At 53.1% G+C, this 11,216-nt stretch overlaps 1 protein-coding gene and 1 long non-coding RNA gene across 5 annotated transcripts in view; one reads left to right on the top strand and one right to left on the bottom strand.

The window, feature by feature from the left end:
• Positions 1–5,416: 5,416 nt before the first annotated feature.
• Positions 5,417–7,423, bottom strand: LOC115062421. Its single transcript, XR_003842384.1, has 3 exons — positions 7,337–7,423; positions 7,119–7,213; positions 5,417–6,944 (listed from the first exon to the last, which is right to left on the bottom strand). It is a non-coding gene; the product is annotated as an uncharacterized LOC115062421 (long non-coding RNA).
• Positions 7,424–7,548: 125 nt separating this feature from the next.
• The window catches only part of Tmprss6 (transmembrane serine protease 6), a 30,044-nt gene continuing 26,376 nt past the window's right edge, over positions 7,549–11,216 (top strand). For 2 of the 4 annotated variants that reach the window (XM_021217047.1, XM_021217048.2), the window contains exon 1: positions 7,549–7,757. The gene's annotated coding sequence lies outside the window, so the exon portion shown is untranslated. The other 2 variants (XM_029531115.1, XM_029531114.1) reach the window with 2 other exon arrangements.

Genomic DNA, 11,216 nt, shown 5'->3' with positions numbered 1-11,216 from the left:
AAAAAAAAAAAAAAGAACTCCCACACCCCGGCAGGCCCTCTGAATTTCCTCTCAGGAATTAAGGAAGTTCCTCTGAAGAATTTCTGCTCGAAGGGTTGTACTGTGCGTGTGCTCCAGCTTTACACACATGCCCTTTGGTTTTTTGGTTTGTTTCTTTCATCCCATTTTACACAGGAGACTCGAACTCACAGTGCTTTGATGGCTCGCTCCAGATCACACAGCTAGAACACTGGAGAGAAAGCCTGTGAGCCTGGGTGATCTGTGACCCTGCCGCTGACCCAGATTGTCAGTGCTCTTTAAAGCCTGTGCCAACAAGTATCTCAGACTATGTGCCAAGAACCTATGGAGACAGAGTGGCAGCTTCTGAGACCTAAGAGGCTGCTGCCACATCCCTTGCCACGGGGAGTTTAGTGTAGAGAGACGGAGCAGTGCTGAAGAAGCTCACAGCCTGATGCCTGGGGCAGCCCTGGGGCAGCCCCTTGGCTGACATTTTCCGATACCAGGGATGTGACACACCCACTGGGGGCCTTGAGAAAGCAAAGCAGGAAGCCGCCTGAGACCTGGGGTGCAGGATGCCAGAAGGTACCCTTGATTCCAGGAAACCAGGGCACAGAGGGGAGGGAGCAGCTGGTGGAGAGGCCAGCTGCTCCCGCCCCTCTGTGCCCCTGGCCTCTCGTTGGCATGCACACACAGGCACACAGCTGCAGGTCCGCCATAGGTGCTGGCACTGGGGCTGGAATTGTCCACAGAGACCTCAGCCTCGGGGTGAAGAGTAACCATGGAGGGCGCAGGCAGGTAGTCATCACTCGCCAGCCTGCTCCATACCTGGCACAAGACCTCATTAGGAAGCACAAGCAGACTGCTTGGCTAGGAGAGAAGATGCTAGAAGGGCCTTCGAGGTTGCTCAGCTCAGATTCAGTGAGACCTGGAAGCACTTGACAGAGAGAAATAACAGATTGATTCACGTGTTCATTCAGTGCTCGTTTATGAAGGATGATGACGTGCAGGCAGCCGCAGGATGAGCAAGGGAAGGAAAGCAAATACCATCTACCCTTGTAGTCCTTGATGGGTGGGACAGAGAGAGACAGTGGCCCTAGCCTTATAGAGCTGGGCAGGCTGTGCAAGGTTCTGGCTCCACTGCCAGCCAGCTGTGACCTTCCTGGAGGCCAAAGCTTCTCTGTGCCTCAGCTTCCTTATCCTGGTGATACGAGGGCTGTCATGAGGATAAAGTAATTAAGGGCCTATGGTGTACTTAGAAGAGTGCTGGTGGTTGGAGCCATGGCTGGGGACAGGACTGTGACTGGGTGGCCCAGTGATGGTGGGTGTGGGAGCCCCCAGCTTGCCGCTTGCTGTTGGTGCTCTTGTCTGCCTTGCACATGGCCTCTGTTGCCCCTCTTTGCCCTTCCTAGGCTCCACCTCCTTTGTACATCTGCCCCAAGCATCCTGAAGAAGAATCGTAAGTCTTCTTATGATTCTAGTGGCCATCTCCTCCTCCTCCTCCTCCTCCTCCTCCTCTTCCTCCTCTTCTTCTTCTCAGGTCTGCCATCTTAGCTGCCACCAGCCTTACTTGGGGTCATTGTGCCCTTACCAGGACTGTCCCATTGAGACTCTTGGAGCCTTAGTTTTCTTGTCTATGATGTGGAGTGAGGGAAGCAAAAGAAAAAAGTCTCGCGCTATGCTTCTGGTGAACCAGAGAGCTGGTCTAGCGTTTCAGAAGGAGGTGGAAGTCCCCCATCATCAGAACATTCCCCGCTCTTTACCTCCCCTCCTCCCGTTCTCAACATTCAATGTCCAGGGAGCTTAGAGACAATGTTGTGTTTGGGAGCCCACCTGAGGCCAGCCTTACATGCAATTATTAATCAGTTACTCTTGATGTAAGCACTTGACCTTCATACTCGATGATGAGATTTGGAGGAGCTGGGACATTGTTAGATGCTCTTGGTGGTGGTCAACTCCGGCCATTGGTTAGGTGTCCCCGTTGATGGATCCTGACACCTGCTCCAGTGTGGGGCTGAATGAGGCTCCAGGAGCAGAGCAAGCTGGCTGGCAAGCAAATTCTCTCATTGTGATAATGATGCTTGCACACCTGGGATTCCACACCTGGATGCCGACCGAGACTGGGGAGAGGAGACAACATCACTAGGGCTCAGATGGAAGGCAGCGATGCGCAGTGGCCACATAGAAGGCGCTGGCTCCGTTCCCAGGTCCTCCCATCCCAGCTAGGCTTCCAGCTATTGGGCCTACCCTATGTGAGAAACAGTTGTGGGAACAGAAAAGCGGGCATGTGGCAAGTAGAAGGTGACACCTCCTTGGAGACTGAGTGCGGAGGATGCTGGCCGGGTCACCTAGGGAAAAGAGCCTGGAGCTCAACAGCCTCCAGCGGGGCCTGGCTGCAGTCTGTAAAGATCGACAAGAAAATGCTGGCCATCGAACCCTGATCCCTTGGACATTTGGAACCGTCGGCCCGTGTGCCAAGCTCTGCCAGCAGCCACCAGAGGCAGGAGGAAGCCGGAGGGGTACACACTCCCATCCTGGACCTGCTATGGCTCCATCGGAGACTTCTGGACTTTAGAACTGAGATGGAACATACTAATGTTCTAAACCATTCTTCCGAAGCCTGCCCTCTGTCTCAGCTCCATCTTCCCAGACACATCTAGATAGTGTCTGGCGAGGGCCCTGGATCCCTTTCCTGCCTTCACAATAGAGGGTTTGAGAGAGGCTCTCGTAGTTAGGAGTCTTCTCCCTGCCTAATCAGGGCATGGGAGTGTCTCCCAGCTCAATGTATGGAGATGCCTGCCAACAGAGTGTGCCTATGGAGAATAGTGGCTAAGACCTTACTAGGAAACGTAAGTGCGTGTAAGTGAAAGTGTTCCCTGTCAGCTGGCTGTGCTCCTTTTCCTATCCAGATAGGACTCATGGGTAGGGGAGAAGCTCTTTTGGTGCTGGCCATTCTGGGCCACTAGACTAGTGAGCCTAACCGCTTACAGCTCCCAGCTCTGAGTGGTGGGACCTATGACTCTAACCTTTGGAAACTAGACACATTGGACTTGAGGTTTGTTGCTCTGGGTTTTAACCCCCTCCCTCGTACTTGGCAGCTATTGTAATAACCCTTTGCCTTCAACAACAGTACATAGCAAGAACAAGTACCAGTTGGCACTGCCTTCTCTTACAGCTCTTCCGCACGCCTTGGATGCTAGGACTCTTGCCCTATAGTGATGACTATTCTAGGCCCAGTGTGTGAGGCTCCTCAGCCATGACAACTGAACTACAGTGAATAAGATACTCGGTCCCCATCCTGGGCAGCTCCCTTGAACATGCCCAGTGACCAGGCCTTGTAGCGTCTCTGCTTCAGGTCTTTACATCCTACACGGGCTCTGCGACTCTTTTTTTTGGTTTTTCGAGACAGGGTTTCTCTGTATAGCCCTGGCTGTCCTGGAACTCACTCTGTAGACCAGGCTGGCCTTGAACTCAGAAATCGGCCTGCCTCTGCCTCCTGAGTGCTGGGATTAAAGGTGTGTGCCACCACGTCCGGCTCAAGGACTCTGCGACTCTTACTGGCCATCAGTTCTGCTCCAGCCACTTTCTGGAACATCTCAGCTGTCCCCTGGCTGCTCTTGCCATGGTTGTTCCTTGTGACTGCAGTCACCCGGGGGCTGCTTTTATAGCTGCTGCTGTCCGGGCCTGGCAAGGAAGAGACTCCAGGTTGGCTGGGGAAGGTAGCTGAATAGTCTACTTATATAGACAAGTGGTTGTGGTAGCGATATTTGCAACAATTGTGGAAAACTTTTATGCAAACAAAGGACTGTCTTTGGACTGATCACAGGCCTTCTGCTGCATGGTTTGGGGAGGTGCTATCCCTCTGGCCTGGGTGGAAATGGCTGCAAGGTCATCTAGAGTTCACCAAGTCTAGCACAAACTTTCTGAGACAGTTGTGGTGGAAACAATGCCTTCTAGTTCCTTCTGGAGCTGACCTTACTCTTTGTTTGTTGCCTCCCCCAGCCTGGAAAGGCTGACTTTGCCCTTGCTGCCACTGAGCCTGAGACCACCTGGAGTGGGGCCTTCTGACCTAGATGGCTCTATTGTTCTACACCTGCCTGCTCTTCTCCAAGACACTACTACCTGCTGAGAGACTCTTGAGATACTCCAGAGACAGCATCCTGAAGATCCACCTACAGGCTCGCACCTGTAGGACAGGCACCAAGAATGGATTGGTGGGGGTTGGGCCTCCCCCCTCTTTATAAGCACAGACTCTTAGTAAAATTTGAGAAGCCCTGAACGGAAAATCATGTCTCAGCATCCATTATTTCTCTTGCCGGTTTTCTCCCATACAGCTCCTGCCTCCCACTCAGGAACCCAGTTAGTATGGCCGCAGGCGGCTACATTTGTTAGCAAGCAGCTGTGCTAGCCAGGTAACTTCCTCCAGGTGTCCAGGGAGCGGTTACATGGCTGGTATGAGGACAGTCCAGCTGGCTGATTAACTGGGATTCCTTTGCTCAAGATGATCAGGACATCATAGAAGCATCGACATCGGTCACTTTGGGAATTAAATTATCCTGTGCTCCAAATCTTAGCTTACTAAGCATTGAAAAGGGTGCTTACCATAGAATCTTACCAACAGTGACTTCACAGGAACCTGCTACAAATGGGCCCTGCCATGTGTGGCCCCTGGAGATGATAAGCGGCACACAGGCCTGGAAGGGGCACCCCGCTGCATGTGCGCGCTGAGAAGACGCTGAATACTCATTTGGTCAAGTGCACAGCGTATGCCCAGCCCTGGTTTGTGAGGCCTGGGTTTACTGAGGCTGCTGAGACAAAGCACAGGTTCTCAGCGTTGGAAACGTGTGCCTCGAAAATTATTCAGGCTGCGAGTTCAAGATCAAGGTGTCCCTGGGTCGCCACCTCCTGGAGCTGGAGGAGAATCTATTCCAGGCATCACCCTGGAATCCAGTGGTTGCTGACCTGTGTGCTGCCCTTGCCTTTACAGATAGCTGATCTTGTCTCTGCCTTCACTTGCATTGTGTGTGTGTGTGTGTGCGTGAGCACGTGTGCTCATGTGTACCTGTGTGTGCCTATGTATGCATGTGTGGTGTGTGCTTGTTTGTGTGGTGTGTGTGTGTGTGTGTGTGTGTGTGTGTGTGTATCTGTCTGTCTGTCTGCCTGCCTGCCTGTCTCCAAGTCCCTCTTTTTATAAGGACTCCAGTCATATATCATTAGAGTCCATCTCACAACTTTCTGCCCTCAACAACTCAACTCTGTCAAGCCTGAGATGGCAGTCTAGAGTTGTGACAAATCTTGGCAGCAGGCAGGAAGACTTGGATTTTAACCAGCCTGACTCTCCAACCTCTGGATTGACTTTTGTCACTATTATTATTATTATTATTATTATTATTATTATTATTATTATGTTGAGCTTCAGGGCCTGTATCTGCCATTATGTGTGCCCACCCCTACCTATAGCAGCCAGGCCTGTGAGTATAGGGACCCAGGAGCCTGACCAGTAGTCCTGTGCCGTACAGAGTCCCAGGAGCACTGAGACCTTTGTGGCATCTATGTGGAAGTATGTCCCTATTTTCTCTGCTGTGGGGACAAGCAGAGAAAAGCAGAGGATGAGGGAGGGCCAGACACCCCAGCCATGGCTCCAGCCTCTGAGATCTTGGGGATCTTAGATCCTTGCTGTCCTGGGGTCAGCCCCTCCCTCAGGCTGAGTAGATCAATGGCTGTGGTCACCAGGTACAGAGGCCACCCACCAATTGTGCAAGATCTTTCTGAAATTTCTCAGTTACCATCCTGCCTGGGCCAGGGGCCAGGCCACTTGGCAGTCCAGAGGACAGGACAGGGCACAGAAGAGGGGCTCAGGGTTCCTGTGTCCCAGTGGTATATGGACTTCGTTCCCATTTTGACTCCTGTCCCCGGGAAGGTTTGCAGTGTAGAAGCCAGAGATTGGGGGAGAGTGAGGAGAACGTACTGGGCTGGGAATTTATATTGAGGGAAGAATGGATCCTTACAGGTCAAGGGTCAGGCCCACATGTTCGGGCAAGGACCCAGACAGAGCTGTCAGGGGACAGTAAGGAGAGCCACCTTCACGCTGAGTCATACCCAGTTACAAGAACTTTCCATCCCCACCACACTGGGTTTTCACACACTGTTTTCTTGTTGGCCCAGACAGGGCTAATAGCTCCAAGGAATCAGCCAGGGACCCACCTTGCTTCCTCTAGCCCAGAATGGCCTATGTCCACTGACCATGCAGCCAGCATGTGAGAGCAGGCATGTGTTCACACTCTCTCCACACTTAGTTCATGCTCCGTAGCTTCCCACACCGCCCCTCACGCCCCGTGCACATCTCTGACTCCACCTGTGCCTCAGAGCTTCGCACACACCTTCCGCCTCACAACCCATGTCTGTCTCATTGTGGACAGGCACATACCCACTTGTGCTCACACACAAGATCCCCGTGCTCCACGGCCTGCACAGACCCACTCTACCCTACAGGCGTAGCCATCATCCATTTGATTTTTCCATGCCTCAGATATACATTCCTAACTATACATATACCATCTGTCCACACATACACTCTACACTGTACACATATTTCCTACATGACTGGTGCGCTTACACGCGCGTGCACTCGCGCACACGCGCGCACACACACACACACACACACACACACACACACACACGGGGAAACACATGTTCACAGCACACTGAGTGTCGTGCCCTGACAGCTCTTGCTTGGGTCCTTGCCCAAACTTGTAGGCCTGACCCTTGACCCCATGAGGGTCCATCTTTTCCTAGACAGTCCTTCCCAGTACAGCACACTCTCCCTCCTCGCTTCTCGGTCTCCAGCTGGCACACGGCGGTCACGGCGTCTGGGTGAGACCCAGCCCCTCTGCAGCAGCACCGTCCCATCGAATTCTAACAGGAGCCTCGCTTGTCGCCTCAGTTACCTAGATGGCACATCAAAACGCAGAAAAGCAGGTGCGATTCTTCTTTGCACAGCTCCTCTAGCCCAAGAGAGCAGCCAAGCTAACATATCAATCTGCAATCAGTATCCAAACGAGCAATGCAATGACTGACTCTTTTTTTTTTTTTTTTTGCTCACGATCTGGAATGTATCTTACCTATGAGCCCATCTCCGCTCATTCTGGCTCTATTTCATGTCCAAGGGACACGTGTGGCCAGTGGACAGCAGGGTTTTGTAGCATACCGGTAATTCCTAGATTCATGGAAGAAGGTGTCAAGTTCACCCCCCCTCCCCAACCCACTTCTCTCCTATCCCCAGAAGTCACCGGCCCAGGCCTTTCTGGTCAGTGTCAGCTGTGTGAGTCGCTGGTCTCACCTGAATCTGCCTCTGCAGTTTCCCATTCATGCTCTTAGGGGACCAGGGGCTGTAGCCAGGCAGGAATATCACCAAGCAACAGGCCCCGGGGGAGAGCTCAGGTCTCCTACTCCTGCAGGTCCAGCCCCCCTGGGCACCCATGGGGCAGGGCGGGGTTAGAGAGGCGGGCACTAACTACTTGCCTCCTGCCTCCTGCCTGTTTACCTGTGTTCAGTTTCATTGTCGCCCTGAACCTGACAGGAGAGGCCCATGGAACTTGGGGCCACAGGCCACAAGGGACAAGGGCCAGACACCCCAGCCATGGCTCCAAGCCATTGATCCAACCCAAGCTGGACTGTTGGGGGTGGAAAGACCTTGGCCTGGATAAACAGAGGCTTCCAGGCCTGTGTGCAGGCCCGGCACCTACCTTCCACTCTTGAAGGTAAGCAGGGGCCTCTGGGACAGAGAACCAGGATCTCCAGTCAATGGCCTGGTGACAGCATTTCCTCCAAGAGTCAGATCCGGTTGACTGGAGCTTTGAGTGGCTTGCAGTGGCTCTGTGGCTTACAGAGGCCACAGGGTGTACCGAGCTGCGAGCTGCCGTTGGGGAAGGGTAGGTGGAGCGAACCTAACTCAGTCGAGGGTGCAGGGTGCCAGAGGGCTTCCAGGGACCGGGTGGCCTGCGATTCAGGTGTGCAAAGAAAGGGGAGGCCCAGTGTATGGGCCTGGTTGCCTAATTTCTCATTTCATATACAGCTTCATATTCCAGGCTTTCTGGAGAGCAAGACAGAGCCCAACCACTAATCTGTATCCATGTGAGATCTACACACAGGACCCTTGGCTTGTAGGCCGGGACTGGTGTGTGTGTGTGTGTGTGTGTCTGTGCATGTGTGTGTGCAGGTATGTGTACGTGCATTCATGTGTGTGTGCCTGTATGTGCATGCGCGCATGCATGCGCCTCCATCTCTACACATCTGGGGGTGGGTGCACATGGGTCATGTGTGTGACCAGAGCTCCCAACAGTCCCTTCCCCATGGCTCACACTCAGGCCCCTAGCTTCAGTGGTTCACAGCAGAGCTTCCGTAAGTGCCAAGATGTACTTCCCATGTCCTTGGGTCAGAGTCCCGACTTGGGTCTTCTGCTCAGTCTTAGGGACTTCATCTCCCAGGACTTTTGATTCACCAACCACTAAAAGGTGGAGACAGTGAGGCAAACAGCCAAGGTTGCTGGAGGTGAAAGGGGGCTTGTGCGTCGCCATGCAGTCCACAGCTGGAGTGGAACTCCCACACTGTGGTCAAATCCAGATCTACACTGTGCTGCCTGTGAACTCAGCCCGCAGAGGGTGGACAAGGCTCTCCACTGTCAGGAGGGTGGGAGAGGGTTCAGAGCTGTCACTCAGTCCACCAGGGGAGAAAGCTGTGTGCCCTTCAAGGGTCTCCACATCATGGGTCAGAGAGCACACCCATCTGGTCAGTTACCCTGAGAGGGCCACCACCCTTCCAGGACACTCTGGGAGAGTCCCTCGGAGGAGGTGGCTGTCTCCACTGAGTGCAGAATCCACATCAGGGCTTGTGGGTCAGGATGGAGCTCAGCGGAAGAGGGACACTGTGGAAGGGAATCGTAAGTGAATGAGGATTCACAGGTCTTACAGTACAACCAAGACTATGCCCAGGGCTGGTGGCTGGCATTTGGTCCATAAAGTTTATAATTGCCCTTGTTCAAGGTTACAGTCAGGAAAAACAAAACAGAACAAAACAAACAAAAGCAATGTCAAGAAGCAAGAGAGAAGGTGGGGGGGATAGGCGAGCTATTTGTGAGCCCCTCTTTGGGCTAGGCGGGAAGGGCTTGGGCTCTTCTGTTCATTCCCTGGACAGCAAGTGAAGAGCCACGCCATACCAGGTCCTGCATGGAGGCAGAACACACAGTGGTGAACGAGAAAGCCTTGTGTTTGTGTAGCCATAAGGAAGACGGAAGACTCACAGGCATATCATGGGAGTGGGTCTCCAGGAACAGCATAAAGAAAATGTCAGTAGGGAAGGGAGCAGGAAAGACCTAAGGATGCAGGCGCCATGAGGCGAACTGAAGGAGAAACATTCTTGGCAGGAGAGGTGGCAAGTGCAAAGGCCCTGGGGTAGGTGTTAACAATCCAGCAAAGACCGAGTGTGTTTGTAATCAAAGGAGGAAGAAGAGAGAAGGACGCATAGGGCCCTTTGGGTCTGTGCTCTAGGTGGCTGGCGCTATGTGTGGCTTGCAAACTGGGCACACGGTGATGACATCACCCTGGCGGTTGTGTGGGAATTCGCTGATGGGAGTGGTCATGACGGGACAGTGGGTCTGGGAAAGGCAGATGAAATGACCTAGATGGTTGAGTGGGGGAGAGTGACTTGGATGAGCCAAGGAGATGTCAGGAAGGATTGGGACAGGCAGATGGAGGCCACACTCCTGCAATCCACCACTTAGGAGATGAGGCGGGGGTGGGGGTGGGGCGACATTTGAGTCCAAGGCTGGTCTGGGCTGCACAGCAAGGCTGTGGGTTCTCAGTGTGGTGGGAAAGTAGAGCCACACATTTTTTTATGATGGATTGGGCTTCAGGAAAACCCGAGCCATTGTCTAATAGCAAAAGTTGTGGTGTGGTCGTCCTTGTGGGTACAGAAGATGGAGGCGGGGGCTCTGTATTCACTGTGACCCCCCAACCCCATATCCAGCATAGATTTTTGACTCTATGAGAGCTCTAACAAAATGGGATGACTGAGCCAGTCACAGAGGTAAGGAAGGGGTTAGAGGCAGACTCAGCATCCTTTCTGGATCTAAGCCACCGAGCCCTGCTTCCCACAGGCAACGAGACAAGGAAGAGGCTCTGTGCCTGGAGACATGGTCACCCCATTGCTCCACCCTAGTGGCCACTTCATTCGAGGGAAACACCCTGAGCTGGGTTCCCAGAGATGCCTGCCTCAGAGGTGCACGAGGACAAAGACCGCCCGGTTTTGCTTGCTTGCTGGCCGACTTGTTTGAGACAAGCCAGTCTGGAGTTCCCTGGAAAGGGGGATCCATTCTGCCTCAGACTCAGACTCCTGAGGCCTAGGGTGTGCAAGCCTCCTGACTCTGGGTTTGGGCATACATGTGACAGCTAAAGGAAAGGTCACCGCCTCCTACCTTGTTTGAGACAGGATCTTGTCTGTGTTATCTGGCTCCCAAGCTTCTGAGGGTCCTACTGTCTCTGTGTCCCATCTTGCTGTAGGAGCACTGTGATTACAGATACCCCATAGTACATCCAGTTTTTATGTGAGGTCTTTCTGGGGATTTGAACTCAGGTCCTCATATTTGTCCAGCAAGATATTTCATTCTGCAAGCCATGTCCCCGGCACCAGGTCTTCTTTTTAAAGAGGGAGGTGGAGAGAAACAAGGCCCAAAGCCAGTGTTGATTTTAACCAAGGGTGGCCCAGGTTTAAGGAGACAAGTGGCTTAAGTAACCAAGGACCCTGGACCCTGAACCCATTGCCAGACAGTGCATGGGAAAGGCTCCCACATTACTCAGCCCCAGTGTGGTGGCACTAGGCTAAGGTCTCACGGGCTTCAATAAAGGCTGTTGTGTGTGACAAGAGAAGGTAAGCAGGGTTGGACGTCATGGTGTGGCTGTTGGGAGCCATGGAAGGATTAGACCTGATGGATGAAGGCAGGGTCAGGATCTTTCTGGTGAGAATGTGGAGGACGGGACAGAGGAGGGGACAGGAGGCAGAAAGCCCATCTAGGAGACTGCTTTAGGAGTCCAGGCGAATTCTCCCACAAACACATTTTCTGGGAGTGTGCTTTGGAGTCAAAATGACATCTTTAAGTGTCAGAGAGAGAGTGTGTGTGTGTGTGAGAGAGAGAGAGAGAGAGAGAGAGAGAGAGAGAGAGAGAG

This window comes from Mus pahari, chromosome 17 (genome assembly GCF_900095145.1).
Source record: "Mus pahari chromosome 17, PAHARI_EIJ_v1.1, whole genome shotgun sequence".
Classification (NCBI taxonomy): Eukaryota; Metazoa; Chordata; class Mammalia; order Rodentia; family Muridae; genus Mus; species Mus pahari.
This window is presented reverse-complemented; position numbering and strand designations above follow the sequence as displayed.